At 37.2% G+C, this 12,339-nt stretch overlaps 1 long non-coding RNA gene and 1 pseudogene across 1 annotated transcript; both read right to left on the reverse strand.

Moving 5' to 3' along the window:
• Positions 1 to 1,175: 1,175 nt before the first annotated feature.
• LOC140242287 (uncharacterized) lies at positions 1,176 to 3,469 on the reverse strand (annotated as a pseudogene).
• A 5,864-nt stretch (positions 3,470 to 9,333) lies between these two features.
• LOC140243166 (uncharacterized) lies at positions 9,334 to 11,269 on the reverse strand. The gene is made up of 3 exons (XR_011902176.1): positions 11,220 to 11,269; positions 9,943 to 10,016; positions 9,334 to 9,504 (listed from the first exon to the last, which is right to left on the reverse strand). It is a non-coding gene; the product is annotated as an uncharacterized lncRNA (long non-coding RNA).
• Positions 11,270 to 12,339: the final 1,070 nt, after the last annotated feature.

Raw genomic sequence — 12,339 nt, forward strand, 5'->3', positions numbered from 1 at the left:
AGACCTATAAGAAAGCAACGGTATTTACAGACCACTTATAGGTAAGATAATAATGTTTGAACATTAAACACAATTACACACGTGAACAATGTGAATTTACCATTTGACTCCACAAGTCAGTTTTGGGCATTCTATTTTAAAGAGAATTTAGTAATCTAGTAATTTATTCCAAGTTTGGGAGCAGCACAACTGAAGGCACAATTCCCCCAAAGTTACTTTTGTTTTTAAGTGAGGTTGCTTTAGAAGCAACTTATCCTGTGTACTTCGCAAAATTATGCCAATATGGATATTATTTCATAGATATAAATTCTGATAAATAACCTGGTGCTTGACCATGCAGTACTTTATAAATAAGTAACAAAACCTTAAATACAATTCTCTGCCTTACTGGCAACCAATGTAACTTCATCAAAACGGGTGTAATATGTGAAAATTTTGACGAACTGGACACAAGTCTCGCACATGCATTCTGAACACGCTGAAGTTTGGTTATCGGTGAATCTTGCAAGCCAAACAATAGCCCATTATATAATAATCAAGCCTACTGCTAATGAATGCGTGAACAAGAGTTTTAGCGTCTTCCAGGCTGAAATATCTACGAATGTGACGCAAGTTATGTAACATATAAAAAGGAGACTTGCATGTGGTCGATATATGCTTCTCCATGTTTAAACGAGAATCAAGCCATACAACCAGGTTTTTCACACAGCTCGATGGTTTTACTTCCAAATCTCCAACTGATTCACCTCATTGTAAGTTTATTCTTCTCAGAATTCCTCATTCACAAGTTTATGAATATCTAACCTCAGTTTCAATTGTTTCACGGGGGGCAATTTGCTCGTTAGTTTAGCCATTCTGTAGAAAAACATGGTGTTCTCATCTTGTTATTGCGTCTTCTCAAGAAACATAAAAATGTCTTTGTCTATGTTTTCTTGCTTGCATTTGCCGGTTCTCTTCTTCGGCTGATGGGATTGTTGCCCTCCAGAGGGGCTGCTACATTCGTGTTTGCTATCTTTACATCCTGGAGCATGGTAGTTACCTGTTTGCTGTCATGACGACATATAATTGATAGACACTGTGGATGGCGAATCGTTATTCCAAATGTTTCGTGCGTCCTTTGTTACGACATAAGGCCGGTATAACTTGTACAAGACAGGGTTCACCTCATTGTATGTTTATTCTTCACAGAATGCCTCATTCACAAGTTTGTGAATATAACCTACTCTGAGTTTCAATTGTTTTACGAGAGGCAATTTGCTTGTTATCTGAGCCATTCTGTAGAAAAACAAAGTGCTCTCATCTTGTTCTTGCGTCTTCTCAAGAAACATAATTTCTTTGTCAATGCTTTCCTGCTTGCATTTGCGGGTTCTCTTCCTCGGCAGTTTAGATTGTTGCCCTCCAGAGGGACTGCTACATTTGTGTTCGCTATCTTTACACCCTGGAACATGGTTGGTTGTTACCCTTTTCCCATACGATGACAGGAAAACTTTGGAGGCAGCTCTAAGGGCATCCAGGGAGCATGCATGTATTATGATGTCCACGTTTTCATTCTATCTCATATTTTGAAAAACCTCAAACCAACATTGTGTTCTTGTAATATTTTGGTGTCAGTTATCAATGGGCCCCATTTTGGCCACAGAATACACAACAATTTGTTGCTGGTTTCTTTTTTTTTTTTAAGGGTTAAATGAATATAAAGTTAGTATTTCTCCAGCAAAGACAAAAAAAAGTAGTAAGGAGGTGTAGTGCGTAACATTATTTTACCAATTCCTCCGGGGTCCCTCCGTTGCTCATACTGTCACTGTCACTCGCCTGAGTGTCCATAGAGATGTCGTGAAGATTTATTTCTGTTCTGCAGATGATAGTCATAATGATAAGAAAAACCAACATAACTTACAAGTTCAATAACTTTATCATTAACGAAATTCAATATATCATAAAGTCTTATCTTTACCCAAAGGAAATAACATTCATATTCATATTCAAAACAGATTACTTCATGATTTCCTTAAAAAAGGCAAAATACTAAAAAATATCAAAATTACATTTTGTAATGTTATGAAAGCTGAACAACATGCTGACATTAACACACATACATGCACATACACACAAAAAGTAAACTTTCTCATGTAATGTATTAACGATTGAACAACTTAATATTTTTGCTTAATTTTCCCACCATGTTTATTGTCCTGTGTTTCTAAATATATTTTAGTCTAATATCAGAACATGTTAGCCTATGTTAACCCTATAAAGCCCAAGGGGGGGGGGGGCATATTTTTGTTTGCCACTCCCACACCCGTTACTCGATTCAACCAAATTTGGTGACTTTTCCTAAAATCTTATTACAAACATTTTGATATATAATTTAGCTATGTCCGATATTGCTGGTTGCCATGGCAACCGTAAACTGACAACCATGTTTGTCAGATTTTGCATGATTTTCTGTTCCAATTTCAGTTAACAGTATAAGAATGGATGAAACGGGTTTGTTTGTTTGTTTGTTTGTTTGTTTTTTGGCTGTAAGTTGCTGAAGGACCAAAATGTGAAGTAATAATGGTTGTGAATTACCCTGAAATGCTCTTCTTATCATTTCCTTTATTTCTATACGATATAGGCATCAAACAATAGATATAATAGAAATAATCGAAAATACAGCATTTTTCAAAGACTACCCTTTTATTTGGGTTATTTTCATACAAACTTTGCCTGTAATATCTTTTGTTTATCATATCATCAATCTGCAAACTCAAAATTTCAGTATTTTGGAAATATGAAATGTGATACCAATATATGTACCCATTCCAAGCAATAAATCATGGGTTTCATATATTTCTTTATATTGTAATGAATAGCGCCCCCACATGTTGACCTTGAGAAATTTCAACCATTACAAATAGTGAAGATTGACTTGCTTTTCCTTTTTGGTCAAGTGATTGATATAAGATAGAAACATATATACTGGGGATAAAGAAATAAAAAGAAAAAACATGATTTTAGCATATTTCCTATGTATCTCTTTATATTTTGGTAAATAGCGCCCTCAATGGATGACCTTGAGAAATTTCAAATATCGGGTCATGTAGAGTATGAGTTGCTCTACCCATGTGCCAAATATGACGGTCATACATTGTATAATAAAGAAGTTATATAGGGGGCACAATGTCCCCCCCCCCTTGGGCCTGGAAGGGGTCAAAATAGCTTGGGCTTTATAGGGTTAACAGGGTATCAAAAATGTTATTTCAACCAACCTTTTCATAGTCATGTGTAGAAGTAGAAATTCTAGGTGTGGAGCATAATCATAAGGTTTTATGTCTTTTGCCTCCTGACCACTCTTCTTCATCAACTTCAGTCTGTACTTCATGAAGCTGTCCTTTATATTTTTCCATCTTCTTTTGGCATCACTCCCCCCCCCCCCTCTTCCTTCCCTGCCATTACCTACGAAGCCAGACGTAGTCTCCGCGTACATCCCGACGGTCTACAGACAGTCTGATCTTTCGATATACATGTAGTCTATAGAATGGTGCAACCTCGGGGTATAAAATGCAAAGGGGGTTGGACAACTCGACCGTGGGATAGCCCGACCCCGGACAGCTCGACGGGGTCGAGTTGTCCAGGGTCGGGTTTGCGATAGGACAACTCGACTTAACTTTATTTCGTCGCTCGTTTCACGAAGTGACAGTTGAACGCTTAATGCGTAAAACCGAACTCTTGAGAAAATCGCTTTTGAATATTCCACTTATAAAATCAGTTACGTTTAGCCTCAAAATATATAAATTGTTTTAAAAATCAAATTCGGAATATTCTGCAGTTTCATAATTATGCTCAGTACTTTATTGTGGAAGAGTGAGTATTTCTTTCACAATAATCACTAAACAGCGTTCACTCCGTGAAACGCTCATAGTGCAACATCACGCTGAGCGAACTTTTCACGAAGTGACCGCTCTACACGGCTTATGGGCGCACACGTGCTAATGATATCCACATGTATAGAAACAGCACTTTCATTATCTAAATGAGTCTAGAATTTAATTGTTATTATACTACAGAGAAACAAAGGGGCAGTTAACAGTTCAACATCTACTGATCAGTCTGCTATGAAAACCTGTCAACATGAACCAGTAAAAATTCAGAAAATTAACTATGAAATAGGGGTCACTTCATGAAACGTTTATAATGCAAAAGCGCGCTGGAAGTATTTTTCACGAAGTGACCGCCCTATACGACTTATAGGCGCACACGTGCTATTGATATCCACACGTATAAAAACAGCACTTTCATTTTTTAAATGAGCTGAAAATTCAATTATGTTTATACTACAGAGAAAGGAGCAGTTAACAGTTCAGCATCTACTGATCATTCTACTATGAAGACCTGTTAACATGAACCAGTAAAATGCAGAAAACTCACAATGAACATAGCGGTCACTTCGTGAAACGCTCATAATGCAACGACAAATATAACTTTTATTCCAAGTGTAAGATGCCTTTGAACAAGATATGTCATTTTCTGCAAGTTGGATATCATATCTCATCATACAAATTGATGAATACATAAGTAATTATTAGTATTTAGTATTAATATAGACATATTAAATTGTATAAAATCAACTAATCAGAAATCTAAGTCACATAATACAGTATGTCCCCCCAAAAAATTACAATCAGATTTTCGCATTGATAACACCCAATATGACTAAACTGTCTAAATGCTGCTTCAGGGTCTTAAAATATAACATCTTAGCTCTATTTTGCAGAAAACACTGTTCAATTTGGGTAAGCGGTCACAGAGAAATGTGGATTGTTGTAAAGCATGTAATGAGTCTGATTCTTCCAAGTTTAGCACTTCGATGCTCTTGTGTGTGAATACAATAGACAGAACTTGGAAGGAAGAGATTCCTGACACCCTCTACAAAATTCCTCATTTCTCTTCGACCACTGAAGCAAATCGAATGTGGGTTTTCTTGAATATATGGGCAATGAGTTATAGTTTCAAACCCTGAATTTGTATTTAGATTGATTCACTATTTTTAAAGATATCATTGCGGAAGATCCCGTTGTATTTTTTTTTTTTGGGGGGGGGGAGGGACACACGGTACATTTTCTTCCATTGACATATGACCGTCGAATCATTTACAATTTCATGTATAATATGTCTAGTTTGATTATCAACTGTATTAATTGATTTTGAACTATTTACATGTGGTTCTTTGATGTTTTTATCGTAACAATGTACAAAGACAACAGTATATTTGACAACTACATCATCACTATATTGAATCAGAATAAACTTGCACAACAAAGAGAAAGAAAAGAAAAAAATGATACACTAGTCCAGGACATGACATTTTGCTTAATAGTTGTTCAACAAGGCAATGAGTTTTGTTTGCCCCCATCTATCAAAGTCAGGCAGTGAATTTTTTTAAACCCACAAAATACATGACTAGTTACAGGGCTGATTTGAGATAAACCTTTACGTGTTGGAAACACGGAGAAGAATATTAGTTTCACATTTAGTATTCTTGAAGTAGTAGATGACGAGTGTAAGATGTATTCGAATTGGTTATGTAACTTTCTGCAAGTTGGATATTAAATCTCATCGTACAATAGGCAACAAATGAATCATTGATTAAATAAGAAGCAGCATTATTTCTCTTATTTACAAAACAACTATCAACACCGACTTAGGAAATGAAATGTCAATGTCCACAACGAAGTCGATGAGGATGTCAAAATTAAGATCAATGTCTACAAAGATCAAAGTGGGATTAATGTCCACAATGATTTTGAAGACAAAGTCGTTGACGATGTTAAAGACAATATTGAAATGATATTATCAGATGGTGATTGTCCACGCTTATATGCTGCATGTGTTATACAAAAGCTCTGTTAACATCTGCATGAACTGCTCAAATTCTGAATCAGTCTAAGAAAAGTACAAGCTTATATACAAATCTAAAATACTCTTGAAAAATCCTTTTCTGGATAAAAACAAAATATAGATATTCTTTCTACTACAGAACACCAGACTCCAAACCAGTAATTAACATTCTTTTGTCAGTACATTAGAAAAGCTCTCCAGACTGTTGTGAATAGACTATTGAATTCTAAGTTCAACACAAACTTAAGTAAAATTTACAAAGAATTAAGACTCTTGGGTATCCAAGAAGATGGCAGATAGTGCATGCATCTGATTATTTCAACAGATAAAAGAGAAATATTGTTAAAGATACAAATGAAATGCTAGTATAACCAGACATGAAAATGATGTAGAATGTTCTTCTACATGTACTTTTTATTCTTTTTATTCACTAGAAATAGACCAAGAGACGTACAGCACAGGAAGTCTCTAATGCTAGGAATAATGATATATCTTCTAAAAAGAATCGATATGATTATAAAGTTAAAACAAAATGGAAATAACTTCCGAAAATTCTTCAGTTATTATATAACACAATACATAATCATCTGAACTGTATGGTTGATGAGAAATGCCAAATCGTATACGCTTGTAATTTGGATGCCACATGGTTGGGGTGGGTCTATTGCAAAGTGACATCAGGTCCTGATACTTGCTAGCAGAGATCTTTGGTGAACCATTCTTGTAGACTGGTCCAGGTTTGGGGTCTGTGTCTAGGGAGTCGTTCCTTCGAATGGCACCCACTGCGAAGAAATCGAAGTCATCATCAGTATGTGAATTCTGAAATTGTACGTCTCTTGGCCTATCTTTAGCGAACCGAAGAGCCATGAAGTGTGTCCAGTCAATGCTTTTGCCAGCATTTGATATGCGCACACAAAAGGTACCCTCTCTGCTGACTGAAACTCTTCCAGTCGAGCACATCATCAGATGTCACCTCTATGACTTTGCAGGATTGAGGGTGGATACGCGCCATGCGACAAATACTTGCCAGTTACGTGAGAATCATGATTTCATTCACATGCTTCATCTTGCGTTGAATGACGCGATGCATAGAGTCACCTTCCGATTGGCCATGGTTTGTTGCTGAGTATCGCAGTGTCACAACACGTATCGATGTAGAGTGTCCTATACGAATGACTGTAACATTGACGCTACTACGGAGTTCTTGTTTTGCCCTACACAGCCATCAGCAAACATCTCTACTTCTTGAATTCCTCTTGCATCAAGTGTTGTCAAATATGTGTGTAGGTATGATGCTATCTCATTCGAGCCCCTTCTTGTGATGTCTTCGTGAGAGAGAAAACACCATCCATCTCTACTTGCAAGCTCATAAATCGTGAAACTGAAATTACTGAGACGGCGTTTATAGAACAATTCCGAGCGTGCTGATTTAGTAGTGTAGATGACCTGCTGAAGGTCGAATGTGCAAGCGACAAAGCTGTCATCAGAAATGGCCCGACTCTTTGCAGATTCTGTAAGTTTTTGCATCTTCATCTTTTCTGAAATGTGCCTAGCATAATCAACTGCCACAGCCTCCTGTTTCACATAAGCCACACGTATCTTTCTTCGGAACATGAAATTTGAGGTTCATTTCCTTGAAGACGGATCTATACAGCGACTCGGAAGCAGCATCCTCGGTGTGCTCTCTCATGTACATACTGTACATGTCGGCAAGGGTGAGGTCTGGTGAAAGGTATTGGCAACTACTCGAGGATTGCAGTAATGAGTTCCATTCTTGGAAAACGGCTAATGTGTTGCTTAACTTCTTCACGTAGTCGGTCACCTCTTGTACAGGTTTTCCTCCCTCCTCTCCTTTCACCTTCCAGTACTCTACATGGTAGAGTCTCCCGAAACACTGTTCTTGCCTGACTGAAATTCCAAGTGTCGTGACAAACATGTTTTGACACACTGTCCACCTTTGTCCTGCATCCACCTAACTGGGCAAATAATATGCATATTGTCTAAGATGCTGGTCGGGTTGAAGAGGGTGCATTTCAGTGTGCCGAGCGATCCAATTTCTTTGTTCCTGGAGATTTCCAAGGTTGTAGTATGATCTTCTGATGGAAACACGCTCTTCGGGGAGAAATATGTGGCAATGTCATAGACTGGCATCTACTGCTGCATGACACTTCATAACTTGCCTCTCTCCTTGCTGGTACAATACGTTTACTTTTCTCAGTTTTATACCCTTCTCCATTGTTTCGTTTTCTCTACACAATCACTTTATTTCCTTTGCTTTTTCATCGATGTCTTCACGAGGTAATCCGTCTACTGTAACGGTATCTGGACAGTGCGTCTCATCTGGTGTACACTGATGATATGATGGTTTTCCCTCTGCTGTGCAAGCCTCTAAGCGTTCAACTTGGCTTTCCTCTACTTCGAATAGGTTTGATGTCAGTACATCAAATGTGATTACTGAAGTGGACATCGAGGAGTTGACAGTGATCTCCAGCAAGTTTACTTGATGTATGTGCATCATCTGCATTGAGTTGATCTAATGCTTGTGCATCATCTGGACTGAGTTGATCTAATACTTGTGTATCTTCCATTGGATCTTCAGATAAGAGTACAGTGGGCCCTTCTGCAAATTGACCTGACTTTCAGCACAGTGGTTTGATTTAAAGTCTGAGTGTCTTCAGTAGGAGCTTCAAACTGGATTGCAGATAGCTCTTCTGCAATATGGACTTGATCACCTGCAGATAATTGGTTTGGTGTCTGTGCATCTACTGTCGGCTCCTCTACAAAGTGGAGTTGTTTCCTGTTAGGAGAAAGTTGCCTTGATGCACATGTGTTTGTTATTGACATTTCACTCACATTATTAACCTGATTAATAACAAAAGCAACATTGTGTTACATGCAATCGTCATTCAGCTCTGCACGGTCGAAGCATAAATAGCAGAAGCATTTGTGACAAGCTGACCAAACTTCTCGCTCGCAAAGGAAGTTGTTACGTCTCATCGGTCCTTCTGGGGCCTTTTGACTTGGCTCCGACGTAGTCTCTTCATAAAGGAAACAAAACAGAAACAGAAAATAGAAGACTTTAAAAAAATTGTGAAATAATGTAAGGGCTGCATCATATATCATTCTATAAAAGGGCTTTATGTAGATTGACATTTTTATTATGAACAAAACTCATAAACATAACTTAAAGGTAAAAATAGAACATAATACACCGATTCCTTTCGCAGAAGTACAGCCTCAAAGGTAGGATATGAAGTAAAATTTCCTTACAGGCAAATTAAGAACATATTTGATACAAAACGTTACAAACTGCAAAATAATGAAAATGGTGGTGTTAGATGGAAATTTAGGTGGGTTGAGCAAAATAAAACATCTAACCTTTTCCTCTAGTGATCAACACGGACAGGGGCAGTTCATCATCAGATGAATCCTGTTCTTCATCTTTGTCTTCAGAATTGTACTCGTTGGTCGTACCAAGGAACGCCCTCCCATCTCATGATGACAAAGCTGCCTTTATGCAGATTCCCTTCCCATTCTAGATCTTTGGCAGCCACAACATTTTGTCCCACCAGTGCCCACTCAAGCAGCACGTCTGTGTCAGGATCTTATGATTGTGAATCCAAACTGAACACACACAAATGAAGAAGGACACATATCAGCACTGATTATCATTCAAATGGATGAAAAATGATTATCTTATTTCTATAATTGTAAAGTACTGCATTTAATGAAGTTCATCCGACATGTAAATAATTTTATAAACTGTGATTCTTATAATCTGTCAAAGATTCTCCTCATTTCATTGTTCCCTATCACAGCACCGATACTTAAACTGATCCACTACATAACATATTTTCCCATTTACTAGGAGAATCCAAGAAGACACATACAGATCTACTAATACATGACGAAAACCTGAATCATGCAGTCTCGTATGAAGTTCACATTACTGAAGTCGACGTCGTTCATAAAGGTTATGATACAATAATGTTGCACTTCTGCCTAGAAATGACAATAAAAATTAAGAGATTACACTTTCACACAGTGAATCGTATATCTTACCGTGTTTTTTTTTTTTTTTCTTGCATTGTCTTTTTGGCGCCATGTCACAAGCTTGACTGCCTCTAAAGTCGAAACTGTGGAACATTAAAGGAGTACATTTGTTTTGATATCTTGAAATAAAGATTATATTAATGATTGAATTACACTCTGTTGAAGGCTATATTATAACGTGATTCCGCATTGTTATTGTTACCATGTCGATTGTCAGAGACTGACAACTTGTCAGCGCTGACAACTTTCAGTAAACGGTACCCAGAACCCTTCTTTATTAAACAATCCCTAACCTATTAAGGAAACCAAAAATGTAATGATTAATAATCTACGACTGCACAGGCTTAATAGGATTATGAATTCTAATTACTACTAGTGTAATTTGATTTGCAGATTTTTCAATCTAGGTAATAGACATGTGGTCTTACAGTTAGAGAGTTCTGCTTACCTTAACGTTAGATCTAACTTAGAACTGAAGTTATTGGTGGTACAAAAGTCGATCTAGACCTAACATTAAATAAGTTAGATCTAGATTAGAATCCAGCTTAGTCTGGAGGACTTAGTCAACATTTGAATTCCAACCGTTACCACTCTAGACTAACCTAAAGCTAGAATCTTGTCTAAACCAGATGTAACGTTAGATCTAACGTTATTTTGTCTTTGACTTTGGCCTTTTTGGTACGATTAACCCTTGTAAAAAGTACCATAGTCCATAGTACCCATGTTAATTTGATAGTAATTTGACCAAATTACCACCAAATCATGGTAATTTCATGGTACTTTGCAAGATTTGGTGGTAATTTGGTCAAATTACCTTGGATACCATAGCACCATTTTACAAGGGATATACTCATAGGCCTACCACAGTAACTCCAAATCTAAGTTAGATCTGGATCTAAGTTAGTTTGTAGGTCTATACCAAGTTAGAACTCTCTTACCCGTGTCATACAAGTTTACCTAGATTGAAATATCTACAAGTCAAATCCACCTCTATAAATGAGATATACAGACCAGTGAAACCTGAAGATCATTTGTCGATTTGAGACTAATCATGTTTCATTCATCGATAGAATGATGGTTAGAAAACAAACATGAAATCGAACGAATGGGACCGAACATTGTGCCTAGAGTAAAGGGAAGCTGTTTCAGGGTATATAGACGTGAATATTTCTCCCTTCCTTCCCGCAGAGTCCAATAATCGTGGGATAACAAAAAATATATATATTTAACTATCTATCACTAAATCTTCCAAGAAAACATCTATTTTTTCAAAGTCTAAATCTTACCCAAACTTTCCTTCCGCCGGTAGACTTGCGCCTTCTGGCTTATATCAACAGAGCAGTCATTTCGTGGAGCGCGAAAAGTAGTCTTTTCTGCGTGAAATCTTTTCACGAACTGACAGCTGTGGCTACGCGGCGGTCACTTCGTGTACGTGAAAAGGATATTTCGAGATGATTGAAGAAAATGGTATGTCATCACGTCTGTAAGTACGTAATTAAGCAGGATTACGATTTAATGACTTGTGTGGTTGTAGATATACATCAGTATAATCACAATATGTCATTATCTCAAATTCACAAAAATCCTCATTTTTTGCCTCTCCGGTCACTCCGTGAAACGAGGGACGATATAAGGGGCTTAACCCTGCGACTTTGAAATGCAAAGTGTGATATGGAGGAGCGCCAGGTGTCAGGGCATGTGATTATGCTAAAATTGAAGTGATTTGTTTACTGTGTTGTATGAATAGACGATGAGATAATGACTGTAATGGCTTGGATTTAATTCACATGAATTTGAACATAAGGTATTTATGATTCATGAATTGATGGTATCAACCCTATAGTTATCATGTTAATGTCGAGGACGACATTTCTTTCAGGAGGGAAAGATGTGATACCCCAAGAAAATAGCCCCCCCCCCCCATTTTTTTAAAGAAGTTTTGGACAATTGCACTTATTCAAATAACAGAACATACCCTCACAAACTTGATCCATCCACCAATAAAAACCGGAGTGGGGTTAACCAAACTGCTTGAAATTCAGAGAAAAATGACATCACTCAGATGGATGTGGTTTTGAGCACATTTTCATCCCTGCATCCATCTTGACTGGACGTGTGTTATCTTTCTCTCAATACAGGTAAGAAATCTTGCTTTTACCCTTTTTCAATTATTCAAAATCATGATGCCCGACTGGTAAATTTGATAATTCTATGATATTTTTATAGTGTTTTGTAGTTGAATTGCATGGTTATTCCAGAAAAGAGGAATTCTCAGTGAACACCAAATATGGTGTTCCCAGCGAAGTTACTGGATATATGTATTTGCATTGACCTATTATCACTTACGGCTGGATATGGCTGGTATGCTAGTGTTGGTGAATAATAGAAATGGTGTTAATGTTATAA

This window comes from Diadema setosum, chromosome 19, assembly GCF_964275005.1.
Source record: "Diadema setosum chromosome 19, eeDiaSeto1, whole genome shotgun sequence".
NCBI lineage: Eukaryota > Metazoa > Echinodermata > Echinoidea > Diadematoida > Diadematidae > Diadema > Diadema setosum.